General features: G+C 45.1%; 1 non-coding gene across 1 annotated transcript; it reads left to right on the forward strand.

The window, feature by feature from the left end:
* The first annotated feature begins 12,117 nt into the window (after window positions 1-12,117).
* Window positions 12,118-12,261, forward strand: LOC114912379 (U4 spliceosomal RNA). Its single transcript, XR_003798238.1, has one exon. It is a non-coding gene; the product is annotated as a U4 spliceosomal RNA (small nuclear RNA).
* The last annotated feature ends 1,554 nt before the right edge of the window (window positions 12,262-13,815 follow it).

The raw sequence follows: 13,815 nt of genomic DNA on the forward strand, positions 1-13,815 counted from the left end.
TACATGTTATTACAAAAGTTATTTCAAACAAGATGACTGTAGGAAATGAATTTACATAATTTATTTGAAATGTTTTATTGTAATGCAGTCTTTAAGCCCTTTACTAGGCCACTTGCTACCTCTGTGTGTGTGTGTGTGTGTTCCTTCATAAATGGTCACTCCTCCTGGCTAATCTATATGTAGATTATTTTTTTGGATGTATGTGAAAGCAACAAAAATAAGAAAGCAACCAAAACTGTCCAATCATTTTTTTTTTTTTTTTTTAAAAAAAAGTCCAACTGCTACTATTATTCTTAGAATCGAGGGCAATTCATTTTCTCACGTATTTTAAACAAAAAAAACTTGGAGCAAAAACTTCTCATCCTAAGAAATAAATCACAGGTGAACAATTTATTAAAATGATTGCGGTAATTAGCACATGTTATTAGTAGATCAGTCTACAGACTCTGACGTGTTATGAACGTGAACCATACAATTGAAGAGTGGTTGAACTGCGTTTCTTTTTCCACACCTTTAAATATACAGGCAACACATTTAATTTAATCTGCCACGTCTCTTTAAAGTGTAAATAGCTGATTTTAAATATAAAACAGAAATAAACCATGACTTATGCACTTACCTCTTATGAATAAAGGTAGAGCTTCTGTCACTATGTTTCTACTAATTTTCCAGATTAGGTGTTGTATGGCATTGTCTCACGCACCTCTAGCATATGCAGAAAGTCAACTGCATCTAAAGGCACACCTTACATAGACAGGTGCTGTTCTTATGGGCTGAAGCTGATGTTACAGTTCATTCTGTTACATGTAAAAATAAGGCTACTAACGTAAAAAAGGAGTTGCATATTTAAGTATATATTTCAAGAAAAATAATGTTTACTTACAATCACTGACTCAGATTTTTTATTGAGGAAGTTGTGCACGGCACTCTGCCATTATTTGGTCTACTGATATCAGGATGACTGGGGGTGCGGTGGCACAGTGGGTTGGACCACAGTCCTGCTCTCCGGTGGGTCTGGGGTTCGAGTCCCGCTTGGGGTGCCTTGCGGCGGACTGGCGTCCCGTCCTGGGTGTGTCCCCTTCCCCCTCTGGCCTTACGCCCTGTGTTGCCGGGTAGGCTCTGGTTCCCCGTGACCCTGTATGGGACAAGCGGTTCTGAAAATGTGTGTGATATCAGGATTTTCACTTGGTTGGTCTCAGGTTATTTACATCAATTATCACTAATTGGCCTGGATTGTTATTCATATAGGGTGGCGCAGCAGGCTTGCCTGGGTCCTGATTCCTGGCAGGTCTGGTGTTCAAGTCCTGCTTGGGGTGCTCTGCAACAGTCTGGTGTCCTGTCCTGGGTGTGTCTCTGGCCCTATGCCCTGTATTGCCAGGTTAGGCTCTGGGTCACCGCAACCCTGCTTGGGGCAAGTGGTTTCAGCCAGTGTGCATGTATTATTTATATAGCCTACTGCATCCGGTTTGGGCCTGCAATATTCACACACACACACACACACACACACATTTTCTGAACCGCTTGTCCCATACAGGGTCACGGGGAACAGGAGCCTAACCCGGCAACTGAGGGCGTAAGGCCGGAGGGGGAGGGGACACACCCAGGACAGGACGCCAGTCTGGCGCAAGGCACCCCAAGCGGGACTCGAACCCCAGACCCACCGGAGAGCAGGACCCGATCCAACCCACTGCGCCCCCCTCAAACCCTCCCTCCTGCTTCAATTTCTTCATGGGACTCTGGAACTGCCAGTCTACATTGAGAAAGGCTGACTTCATACCAGCCTATGCCTCCCATCTCTCACTGGACCTCCTGGACCTAACTGCAACCTGGATCACCAGACAACACAGCCACACCCGCAGCTCTCTCCACTAACTACTCCTTGTCTCACACCCTCGTCCCTCCAGCAGAGGTGGAGACACAGGCCTGCTCATGTCCCCCTGGTGGGAATATTCTGTTCTCCCTCTCCACCTGCATAATCTGTCCTCCTTTGAATGGTATGCTGTCTCTATCACTGCCCCCATCGCTCTTGTTGTGGTTGTTCTTCATCGCTTTCCTTGCCCTCTCGGCTGCTTCTTGGATGACCGTGAGATTTTGTTGAGCTCTTTCCCAGGGGACAACACTCCATTGATTCTTTTGGGTGACTTCAACCTGCATGTCGACGAAATTCATGCAAACGGCCTTCTGTTGCTCCTACAGTCCTTCGATTTCTCCCTGTCCCAATCCCCTGCTATTCACAAAGCAGACAATTGCCTTGGCCTTGTATTTTCCTGTAACTGTGGCTGTCCTGTCCTCTCTGTTACGCCACTGCAAGTCTGTGATCACTTCTTCATTTCCTTCCAACCCTGCATCACCACTGATCTCTTGCCTTTTTCTGCACCCATTGTCACCTTCCTCCACAACTTAAAATCTCTTTCACCTTCCTGCTTTGCCTCTGCCACACTGTCCGCTCTCCCTTCTGCTGCACAATTCTCAGATCTATCAACAGACGATGCCGCTAACATTTTCCTCTCTGCCCTATCTTTCACCCTTGACCCTCTCTGTCCACTATCTTCCTGACCAGCATGCCCCAGTGCCACACCATGGCTGACTGATATGTTACATGCTAACAGGACCAAACTCCAGGCTGCAGGGCAAAGACAGCAAAAATCCCTGACTCGCTGGGACCTGGATGTCAACAAACTACTCTTAGCTACTTTTCACTCTGCTGTCTCATCAGCTAAAACTGCCTTCTACCACAACAAAATACAGTCTGCAACTGAAAAACCACACAGACTCTTTGCCACCTTCTCATCTCTTTTGTGTCCTGTGCCACCCCCTCCTTCTTCCTCTCTCACTGCTGATGACTTTGCTTTGTTTTTCAGAGACAAAGTCAATGCAATCACGAACAAGTTCTCAGCATCACCCTGCCCGGTTTGCGCTGGACCTCCCTGGAAGTCATGCTCTCAAAATTTAAGCCACTTTCCAAATCTGAAATCTCTGACCTCCTGTTATCACACAGAGCCACCACCTGCTTGCTTGATCCGATCCCATCATCACTCCTACAGAACATTTCCCCACAACTCTCCACCTTCATCTCTAAGATCATCAACTCCTCGCTCTCCTCTGGTTGTTTCCCAGCTGCCTTCAAAACTGCTGTCATTTCACCTCTGTTAAAGAAACCCTCCCTGGATCTCAATTTGGTCCAAAACTACAGACCAGTTTCTTTCCTCTCCTTCCTGTCTAAAACTCTAGAGCAACAGGCCTGTGATTAACTATCTGAATTCCTCACTTGGAACCATCTCCTTGATGGATATCAGTCTGTTTTCAAAGTTGTTCACTGCATGGAGATGGTGCTTCTGGTAGTGTCTGATGCTCTCCAGTCGGCCAAAGGCACCTCCCTCTCCTCAGTCCTCATCCTCCTTGATTTGTCTGCAGCATTCGACACTTTGAACCACTGGATTCTACTCTCCTCTCTTAGTCAGCTTGGGATCAAAGGAGCACTACTAAAATGGTTTAAGTCCTACCTATCTGGAAGATCCCATCAAGTGGCCACAATGTACCCTGTCATGTTTGTCTCTGCCTGGCAAAGCCACTTCCACAGAAAGCCCAGGGACCGTTTGGCCGTTAGAGGTGCCTGAGATCTATTATGATCTCTTGGAGGTCTTTAGTAAAGAAAGGGCTGCGGCCCTGCCCCCACATTGACCATCGGATTGCACAATTAATCTTTTGCCAGGTACATCTCCCCATAGAGGCTAAGTATATCTATTATCCCTCCCCGAGCAAAAGGCCATGGAGGATTATATCTTGGAAGCCTTAACTTCCAGCATTATTTGGCTCTCTCCTGAATCTGTGGGATTCTTTTTCACTGAAATGAAGGAAGGTGGGTTGCATCCATGTATTGATTACTGCAGCCTCAATGACATCACCGTGAAATACCCGCACCCTCTGCCACTCATCACCACAGCCATGGAGCAGGTGCATGATGCTCAGATTTTTTCTACAAAACTGGATCTGCGGAGTGCTTACAATTTGATGTGGATCCAGGAGAGGGATGATTGGAAGACCGCGGTCAGCACCTTCCTAGGTCATTACAAATACCTAGCCTACCTAACGTGCCCTCGGTATTCCAGGCCTTTGTAAATCATGTGCTGGGGATCAATTTGTCAATCAATGTGTTCTTGTCTATCTAGATGATATATTCTTTTCCCACTCCATGGAAGAGCACATGCGACATGTTCATCAGGTCCTACGACTGTTGTTGGACAATCATCTCTTTGTAAATGATGAAAAATGCCTCTTCCATACAAAACGGGTTTCCCTCTTGGGGCTTGTCCTAAGCCTGCACGGGGTTGAAAAGGACTCCCGGAATGTCCAGACAGTGCTGGACTGACCCCATCCCAACTCAGTGAAGGCATTACAGCATTCATGGGGTTCAGTAACTTCTATTGCCGTTACATTAGAAGGTTCAGCACCACTGCAGCTCCCCTTACTGCCTTACTGCGCAGGAAGGGAACCCAGCTCTCGTGGTCTCCGGAAGCCCCTGAAGCCAACCTGGAACTGAAGGAGAGGTTCACAACCACTCCAGCACTCCGGCACCCAGATCTAGCCCTTCCCTTTGTGGTACAGGTAGATGCCTCTGTGGAAGGAGTTGGGGCGGGTCTCTCCCAGAGACAAGGAACCCTACCGAAACTACACCCGTGCACTTATTTCTCATGCAAAATGGCTGCTAAGAGGAATTATGACACAGGGAACCGGGAGTTACTTGCAGTTAACTTAGCACTAAACAAATGGAGACATTAGGCGGAGGGGGCCGCTCACCTGTTCGTAGTATTAACTGACCACCGCAACCTGGAGTACTTGCAAAAAGCCCATCATCTGAATCCCCGACAGGCACAGTGGGCTTTGTTCTTCACTCGTTTTAGGTTCACAGTCTCGTATATACCCAGGTCCAAGAACACCAAAGCTGACTCCCTGTCCAGGTTGCATGACAAGGACCCAGCACAGGCTGAGTTGGAGCCTATCTTGCCTCCCTCCTGTTTCACTGCCCCAGTCCAGTGGCAGTTCATCCAGGACTCAGAGAAACCCGGGAGGAGGAACCGGGACTAGTAGGAAAACCGGAGAGAAGAGACTATATCCTGGTAAGGTTAAGACCCTCCTTGCTGCTTTAGGCAACAACTCCGAAGCTGCAGGGCATCCAGGCTTCCGCAAAACCCTCTCCCAGGACGTCCAGGAATTCGTGGATGTATGTGAGGTTTGTGCCCAGTCGAAGACCCCAAGGCAGAAACCCGCAGGGCTGTTAGAACCCCTTCCAGCGCCCACCAGGCCTTGGTCCCATGTGGCCTTGAACTTCCTTATGGACCTTCCAGTCTCGAACTACAACATGGTGATTCTTGTGTTTCTCAATCGCTTTTCCATAGCATGCCCTCTGATTCCCATAGCCCAAATCCTGTCAGCCTTGAAGACTGCAGAACTTGTCTTCCAACACGTCCTTGGGTAGGCCGTACAGACGGAAGACATAGTGTCCGATCAGGGGACCCAGTTCACCTCGCAGGTCTAGAAAGCGTTCTGGCGGAAGCTTGGGGTATTCGTTAGCCTCACCTTGGGGTACCACCCACAGGCCAACAGCCAGGTAGAGCATCTAAACCAGGACCTGGGTCACTTTTTACGGACTTACTGCAGTCAAGACCAGAAGATGTGGCTGCAATTCCTGCCATGGGCAGAATACCCCCAGAACGCTCTCACTCATTCTCCCACAGGCCTGTCCCCTTTCCACTGTCTCCTAGGGTATCAACACCCCCTCTTTCCCTGGGGCCAATGAAGTACCGGCTGTGGATGCCAGGTATCAATGGAGTGGGGCAGTCTGGAGAGCAGTCCAGGAACATCTCTGCCAGGGTGACCAACAGCGCAAGCAGCAGGCAGACAAATGACACCAGACCTTGTTCTTCCAACCGGGACATTCAGCTCAAACCGCCCTATGTACATAGGACCCTTCAAGATGATCTGGCGAGTGACTCCTGTCATGTACCACCTGCAGTTGCTCCCACATTTCCATTTTTGTCCCTATCATGTGTCCATGTTTAAGCCCTGTAAGACCTTGCTCCTCTAGGGTCCCCCAAAACCAGCACCCTCTCTCCGCTGGAGGTGGATAGGTCCCTGGCATACCTGGTTCGTTCCCTCCTTGACTCCAGGCGCCAGCAAGGGGGCCTGTCTACCTTGTGGACTGGGAGGGGTACGAACCTGAAGAATATAACTGGGTCCCAATGCTAATTGCTCCCCAAGCACCAACACATGGTGATAATCAGCAGGGAGAAGTATAAAGGCTGCCACACCACCACACAAAAAAACTGCAGAATCTCCTAGAGACAACTGTCCCAACCTGCGTTCTTGAGCTTCTTCTGGAACTTCCTGTGCCTCCCCACCTTGCTCCCTCACCCACCTCCTGCTCCCTGTACTCTGTCTCCGACGGCACTGACCTCTGCCTTGCTCCCTTGACCACAACCTTGCATCATCCCTGGAACCATGTTTGTGCCTCACTTTGAACCCACACCTGTCCACAACTACAAGCATTACCTTGCCCATCACTGTTTGAGCCCCTGGCTCCCGCACCTGGGTCCTACCTCCAGCCTCCATAGTAACACTGGTTCAGAAGCTCTGTGTTTACGTGTTTTACGTTTACATTTATTCATTTAGCAAACACTTTTTTCCAAAACGATGTGCACCTCATAGAAAATACAATGTGTGCATTACAGTAGTAGAAAGACCATGTTGGTGGTTTTTAATGTTGTTTTCTTGAATGTTTCAGGTGTCTTTATTTTTTTATTTCTTGTCTCTGATTTTCACACAAGAGTATGTGTGTGCACGTGCTATATATTCTAAAGTAGCTTTTGCACTATTAGGACAAAATGGAAAACACAATAATGGACACAAACCAACAGGAGTGTCTGTGTGAGACTCTATCTGAAGCTCTACTGGCTGTCCAGTCCTGCTGAGGACTATAGCTACAATGGGTCAAGAATTATGTACACGAGAGATCTGCTGCTGGCCCTGAAGAAATTGGCCGTGTTCACCCAGCAACTGGAGTTCCTGACTAAACTGAAGTGGAGACAGTGCACCTGTGGAGCAGGAGTGAAACAGCAGGCAAAGAAACCAAGATTCAAGCTGCATCTCTCCTCCATCACTATGACGTTCATAAGATCATTTGCTACCAAGATGAAAGAAGTGACAGCTTTTCAGACAGGTGACAAGGATGAGGTAAAGCAGGTGTCGAAGCAGCTGAGGTCAATAATTCCTGGGGCAAAGGATACCTTTGCAGGTTGAGGAGAAGCTGAGAATTAACAATGTGTGACTGGTGTGGCAGGGTCTAGAGTCCATCAGTGACTACAATAAGTTAAATCAGTTCTTTAAAAGGTTTGACAAGGGGCCTTCAGCTTGTCACCTCTATGTTCCATCAGCTCACACTTCTGAGAAATGCACATTACCACAAGCCCTCCCCCTTCCCCACTTCTGGACCTTTCCTTCAGCTGTCTTCACCTCTCTTCTTACCATTACTCTTGCCTCTCCATGGAAAAACCAACTCAGTCACTGCAGTTCCTCTAGCAGGGAGTATCACTTTCACCCCCTTCCCCAATTCCACAGCAAACCTGGCGCACTTCATCGCTACTACCCCCTCTCTGCCACCACCTTACAACACCCCCAGCAATCCCCTGCAGTGCTGGATGGTTATTCACTGCTGGCCAGTAAAAAAAGGAGCTTGGGAGACTGACAGAAGGAAACAGGACTGGATAACATCAGTTCAAGGATGCTGAAAATGTACACAGATAAGCTATGTGGAGTATTGCTGTATATGTTCCACTAAAGCCTGAGACTGGTAAAGGTCCCAAAAATGATGAGAACATCTTGCCTGGTACCTATCACCAAGAAAGGTTGACAAGCAGATCTGAATGACTACTGCACAGTAGCTCTGCCTTCCCACATAATAAAAACCCTTAAAAGGCTGGTCCTAGCACACTTTAAACCCCTGTGTCACGCAGAACCAAGGACGCGTGAAGTTTGACTCCCTGGTGGTGGTCCCTCATGGACAATGACTCGCACCCTCTACAAGACACTGCATGCCAAGGAATGCTACTGGTGTTTTTTCTACCAGCAGCCATCAGGCCATACTGTGAGTCCGAATGCAGCCGGGGGTGGGGAGACCTTTTGATGACTAAGTGACACTGAGCTGCACTGTATCCCACCACACCCTGCATCACCTCATTTCACTCATCAAAACACTTAATTTTCAAGCCAGTCCATGCACAGTATCACAGTAAGTTTACTTTATGAAATCATTATTTTATTTGTTTAAATTATTTCATATACACTGGACCCTTCATTAATGAAATTTCTGTGCACGGCTTGCGCTTGCCCTTACAAATCAGGTATTCTTTACCCTGATCTTAATGTTTACACCTCTGGCTCTCTTGCAAAACTTCTCAATGAACCAATCAAGACAATGTTTTGCAGGCATCTCACACCTCCCCCCTGGGGAGGCACACCCCTCAGGTTAAGAAACCATAAAAGACCCAGAATGTGTGTTCTCTGGTGGTGGTTCTGATGCCACCATCAGTAGAAGCAGTGATGGAGCAAACAAGAAAAAATTGAAAAATAAAACAGAAAAATAACATTGTTTGTGTTTGTATGTGGACATACTTGCTTTCCCGGTATACTATCTGACTTCTGATTATGTGCTGCCTGATTTTGTGTGTGTGTGTGTGTACAGCATCTGCTAAAAGCAGCATACTACATGAAATAAAATACAATGTAATACACACACACACACACACACCTTCAGAACCGCTTGTCCCATATGGGGTCGCAGGGAACCGGAGCCTACCCAGTAACACAGGGTGTAAGGCCGGAGGGGGAGGGGGACACACCCAGGACAGGACGCCAGTCCGTCGCAAGGCACCCCAAGCAGGACTCGAACCCCAGACCCACCGGAGAGCAGGACCGTGGTCCAACCCACTGCGCCACTGCACCACCGCACCCCCTACAATGTCATACAATAAAAATAAAAACAGTTCATTCATTTTATGTTTGTTCCAATGGTAGAACTGCTACTTCAAGGTGCTTTCTGAACACAACTGAGCCTGAAAAAAATGTGAACTAAAAAAGGAATTATTTTTTGTTATTTTATAGGAACTGTGACATACTGAGCTGTTACGGGCATGCTGATAGCAAAGAATCAGTAAGATGCCGGCAAAAATACCACCAATGAAGTACCGAATCTTGTCGCTGCTGCCTGTTCACATGCATTTCACTTTGTGCTGCTACACTGCTTGTCTTGAGCCAGTATTCCCCTTAACATGTTCTGTTTGAAGCAGGTTGGGTGCTGGGAAAGGCCTACCGGTATCCGTTATCTGTCATTAACTATTAACATTGCTTTTATTACAGTATGATAAGTACATGCAGTTGGTTGTTAAAAGTAAACACATTTATTGCAGTTCTCAAAAATCATTTCTGTCATCTTTTTGCTTACCATTCAGCTATTTGGCATTTTATTATGCTGGGGAGCCTGTATTGCAAACCAGATGGCATCAACCATTCGGGGTATTTCTAGGCGGGAGTCCTTGGGCACAACCAACTTGACAGGGGTGTTTTATTGTGTAATGGGGTAAATGTTCTTATACAGTATATTGTAAGGGGGATATTTATAACAGACAAATGTTTTGTATGGCTTGTATGTTCTTGTATTTATGTTGGATGTTATTTTTGGGGAAATGTACTTTGGAATAGTTGTTGAGGATGTTATGGTGTAGCCAGGAGGGCGGAGTTACTGCTATAAAGCTGGGATAGACTCATGCAAACCTATGCAAACAGGAGAGCTGTGTATTGCTGTTGGTGTAAGGGTTATGACCATGGCTCATAGGCCTTATGGTCTTTTGTAACTTAAGGTTTGTTTTTGTTTTTGGCTGGGGGTTAATGTATTTTGAAGAACATCTTTTTTAGTAAGGAAAAATAAACCTTTTTGGTCCAACTACTTCAGTTCTCCACTGCTGCCTCCATCCATTGTCCATACCTTCACAGGAACAAACTGTAAAAGTAAAACTGCATATGGTTTTAAGGTGTTACACTTTCCTTGTGATACTGTTGCAACTGCAACTTTGGGCTCCAAGAACAATGCACGGAAGCTGTCTGCATCTATGGCAATGACGGAACTCAGCAGGAAGTATCAGTGCGTACACAAGGCAATAATGCTCTCAGCCTGAACAAACCTTTTCCCTCAAGAGCCTGCATCTCAAGCAAGACTTTCACACTTCCCAACAGGCACTCATGCTCCTTACAGTCCTTGACAGGCCCCTCTACACTTGCACAACTATTATAAATTTTACAGAATTCCTGTGGTTCACAACTATTTATAATAAACATCTGTTCCTGCTCGAAAGGGACACCATTTGGTAGTGTGGGTCATTACAATACTATTAGGCATCTCTAGGTTGATTTTGACAAAACAGTTTTTCGACATTCATTCGATTTCCAGGAACAAATGGAACTAGTTAAGGAGACATAAGTGTATGTTGGCTCCTTCTGTTAACAATTTTTCCAATATACCTGACAGCTGCCTGGTTTGTTTCTTTTCAGGAGGACACCAACTCAGTATTTATGAGTTCAGTTAAGCTTTGTTCCCAAATTTTTAAAACATGGTGACATATTTTTACAAAGGGGGAAGGGGAATCAGAGCAGTAGGCAGAAGCTGGAACGTCCAAACTTTTGGGCTCTGTCTTTTGCTCCAGGATGGAATCACCTCACTGTAGACAAGAAACTACTTATAACAGGTCACATTGTTGTCATGCTGAAGGGATGTATTGTTCAATGTGATGTTAGCATCTGGATACGGCAGTAAGATAGAGCAAATGTGCTCTTAGCGTGTGCAAAGTATATGGCAAAGTGGGAGTATTTTGTGTATGTCAGTATATATGTGCATAGGTTGAGTCATTTTCTGTTTTGTATACCCCACACAAACATTTTCCAGTTTATTTGCAATCGCATTTTCAAAATGTTGTAAAATTTGTTTGTTGTGGAGAAAAAAAAAATAACCTTCATTTTGGCATTTTGACAAGTGGAGGACATGGTGTATACACGTTCGTGTTGTTCTACTCCAGGGGGCACTGTAAGAATGCACTTTCTTTTTACCTCTACAGAATTTAATGCTGGCTTGTTTATAAGTTTATAAATGACATTAAAACAAAACTGATATTTAATAATACTAATTGTCTAATCCCTGTACAGGTCTTGTGGCAAACGGACAGGCCGATTGTGAAAATTGTGAAAGCTCGGAGATCAGTTGAAGTATTGATCCTGCTCACATTCTATGAGTTTGAACAGACTTGGTTTCTTTCTAGCACATCGTAACTGTTGCTACCATTGTTGTGGAATTTCTGATGGAGGTTTTGCTTTCAAGCGACCAAAATTCTCATCACACTCCACGTATGAATGACCACGTATGGGAAATGACATAACAATGCAATCAAACCGTTTTCTTTGCATGCACTAAGCAATGACAAAATCAAAATACGGTGAAGTTCTTGTTCTGGCCTGCAAATTATATGAAGCTCCTTCACTTTCTTGTGTTCAGTGTTCATTACAAAAAATGCACAGCATGGAACATAAGTCATTTGCTCTTTTTTTGGCCATGGTTTTATCATAGCAGTGCAAAAATTATTATTTGGTTGATATTTTAGGTTTCATGCCGCACACAGTCTTGTATTAGGCGCTTCACTCTGCCCCCGCTAAAATCTCCGGCACTGCACTTCGGTCTTAGCCAAAAGGCCGAGAAGCCGTTTGTGAGAACCCCGCCAAGACTTGAAATACAGTCGGTTTTTGCAATTTTCGATAGTCTCGTGGGAAACTGGTTTGTTAGTCTAACAACAGCTTGTTTTTTCTTCAGCTTGATTTCGTCTCACTTGTACGGACGTGGCATGATGCAATGAGTGAGTTTGCAGCGGGGTAGCAATGTGCCGGTCGTTTCCAGACAGGACAGGTTTTTGGCGGGAGCACTTTACCCATAACGCCTTGTGTCTCGTATTTTACTGGACGAACCCACCGCGATCAAGAAGCAAGTGTCAAAAGTCAGACATGGTGTGATGACAAGGGTAGAACATCTTTGCGCAGTGGCAATATCGTAGCCTGTGAGGTTGAACCGAGGCGTGATTATTGCTAGTTGAAAACTTAACCCAATACCCCGTCAAGCAGACTTGCAACACAGTTGGCTTTGGCAATTTTTGATAGTCTCTTCTTGGGAGACTGGTTTGTTTGTCCAATGACAGTTTGTCCTTCAGTTTGTGTAACTCTGTAAATATATTGCACAATATATTACATGATTAGCAGATTTAACTTAAATTAAGGGAAATAATTTTAGGAGAGGGAGGGATTATTTTTATTTTTTCTTAATTTCTTAGAATTGATTGACTGGGTCAATCATCCAGTAGGATGAGAGTGCAACTGGAAGTCCCGCCTTCCCACGTGGCAGTTCTGTGAAGAGCGCCACTGATTCAGTTTTGTAACTGAATCTCGTGAATAGAGCGCACACGCGAAACTTTTTGACTGAGTGGGATAAAATTTAAGAAATTGAGGAAATCACTCCACTGCTGTTTCCGTTGCACACGGATTCGGTCAGTTTTAATTTTTTTTGGAGCAACAACGATTTTCTACGCGAAGGCGTAGATGGCGAGCCAGAACTGAGCCTTGGATTTGGAAGACTGAAAAGGACTCGATTTCCAATCTTCAAGTGAGGAGTTTGGCAAGTTTGTGTTACTGTTATAACGAACACTATCACTACTTGATGGACACGATTCCCCTGTTGGAACTCATTTAAACTTCGGTGACTGCTGTGTTGAAACTGGAAGCACTGAGAAATTAATATTTGAACTGTAAAATATTGATTGTTTTACTAGTGTGTTAAATTTTAATTGTTAAACAAGTGTTAGCTTGGGTATGCCTAGTTATAATATTGGGGTGCACCCTTACTAGCCCTTTGCTACAATTTGTTGTATGGTGTGGTGTATTGTGTGTAAGCAAATTTTTATTTTTTTCCTTGTTGCTTTAAGTTATCACAGTTCAGTTTTATGTTATTTAAGGTGTTTTACTGAAAATAATGTACATGAGAAATGAGAAAAATATAGTTTTTGGTAAAGTTTAATAGTTAATTTTAATAATTGCCAAATGGAGTGGTCCTTTATTTACACCTCCACGGACGAACCTACTGGCCTTAGAACAAAACATTACACCACGTGTTTTACGTGTGTTACACTTGCTCTTTTTCTCGTTTGTAGGCATGTATTGCTTCTTGGCCAAGATCAAGTGCAGTAGTGCGGTTTTGTTGTCAGGGGGCGTAAGAGAACTTTCCCACAGCATATCATTTCCAAGGGCTCACTACAGCCCTCTTGGGAGACTGGTTTGTTTGTCCTTTAGCTGGCTCTTTATTTTACTTCTAGGTATGTATTGCCCATAGTATGTGAATGATACAGAGAGAGAGTGTGTTCCACTGATGTATTAACAAGTGATCTATTGTAAGTAGTGTATCCAGCAGTGTGAGGTGTGTGTGCTGGTAACACTGCATAGAGTTCATTCATTTCAAGTTGCTTTGGAGAAAAGCATCTGCTAAATACATTAATCTTTTTTTTGCCAAATGTGTCTGATCAGGTCTTGTGGCAAATGGACACGTTGATTTGTAAGTATCACCTCTGTGAAAGCTGAAGTATTGATCCTGTTCACATTCTATGACCTTGAATGTATTTGGTTTCTTTCTTGCACATCCTATCTGTTGCCACCCTTGTTGTGGAATTTCTGCTGGAGCTT

Source organism: Scleropages formosus, chromosome 1, assembly GCF_900964775.1.
Source record: "Scleropages formosus chromosome 1, fSclFor1.1, whole genome shotgun sequence".
NCBI lineage: Eukaryota > Metazoa > Chordata > Actinopteri > Osteoglossiformes > Osteoglossidae > Scleropages > Scleropages formosus.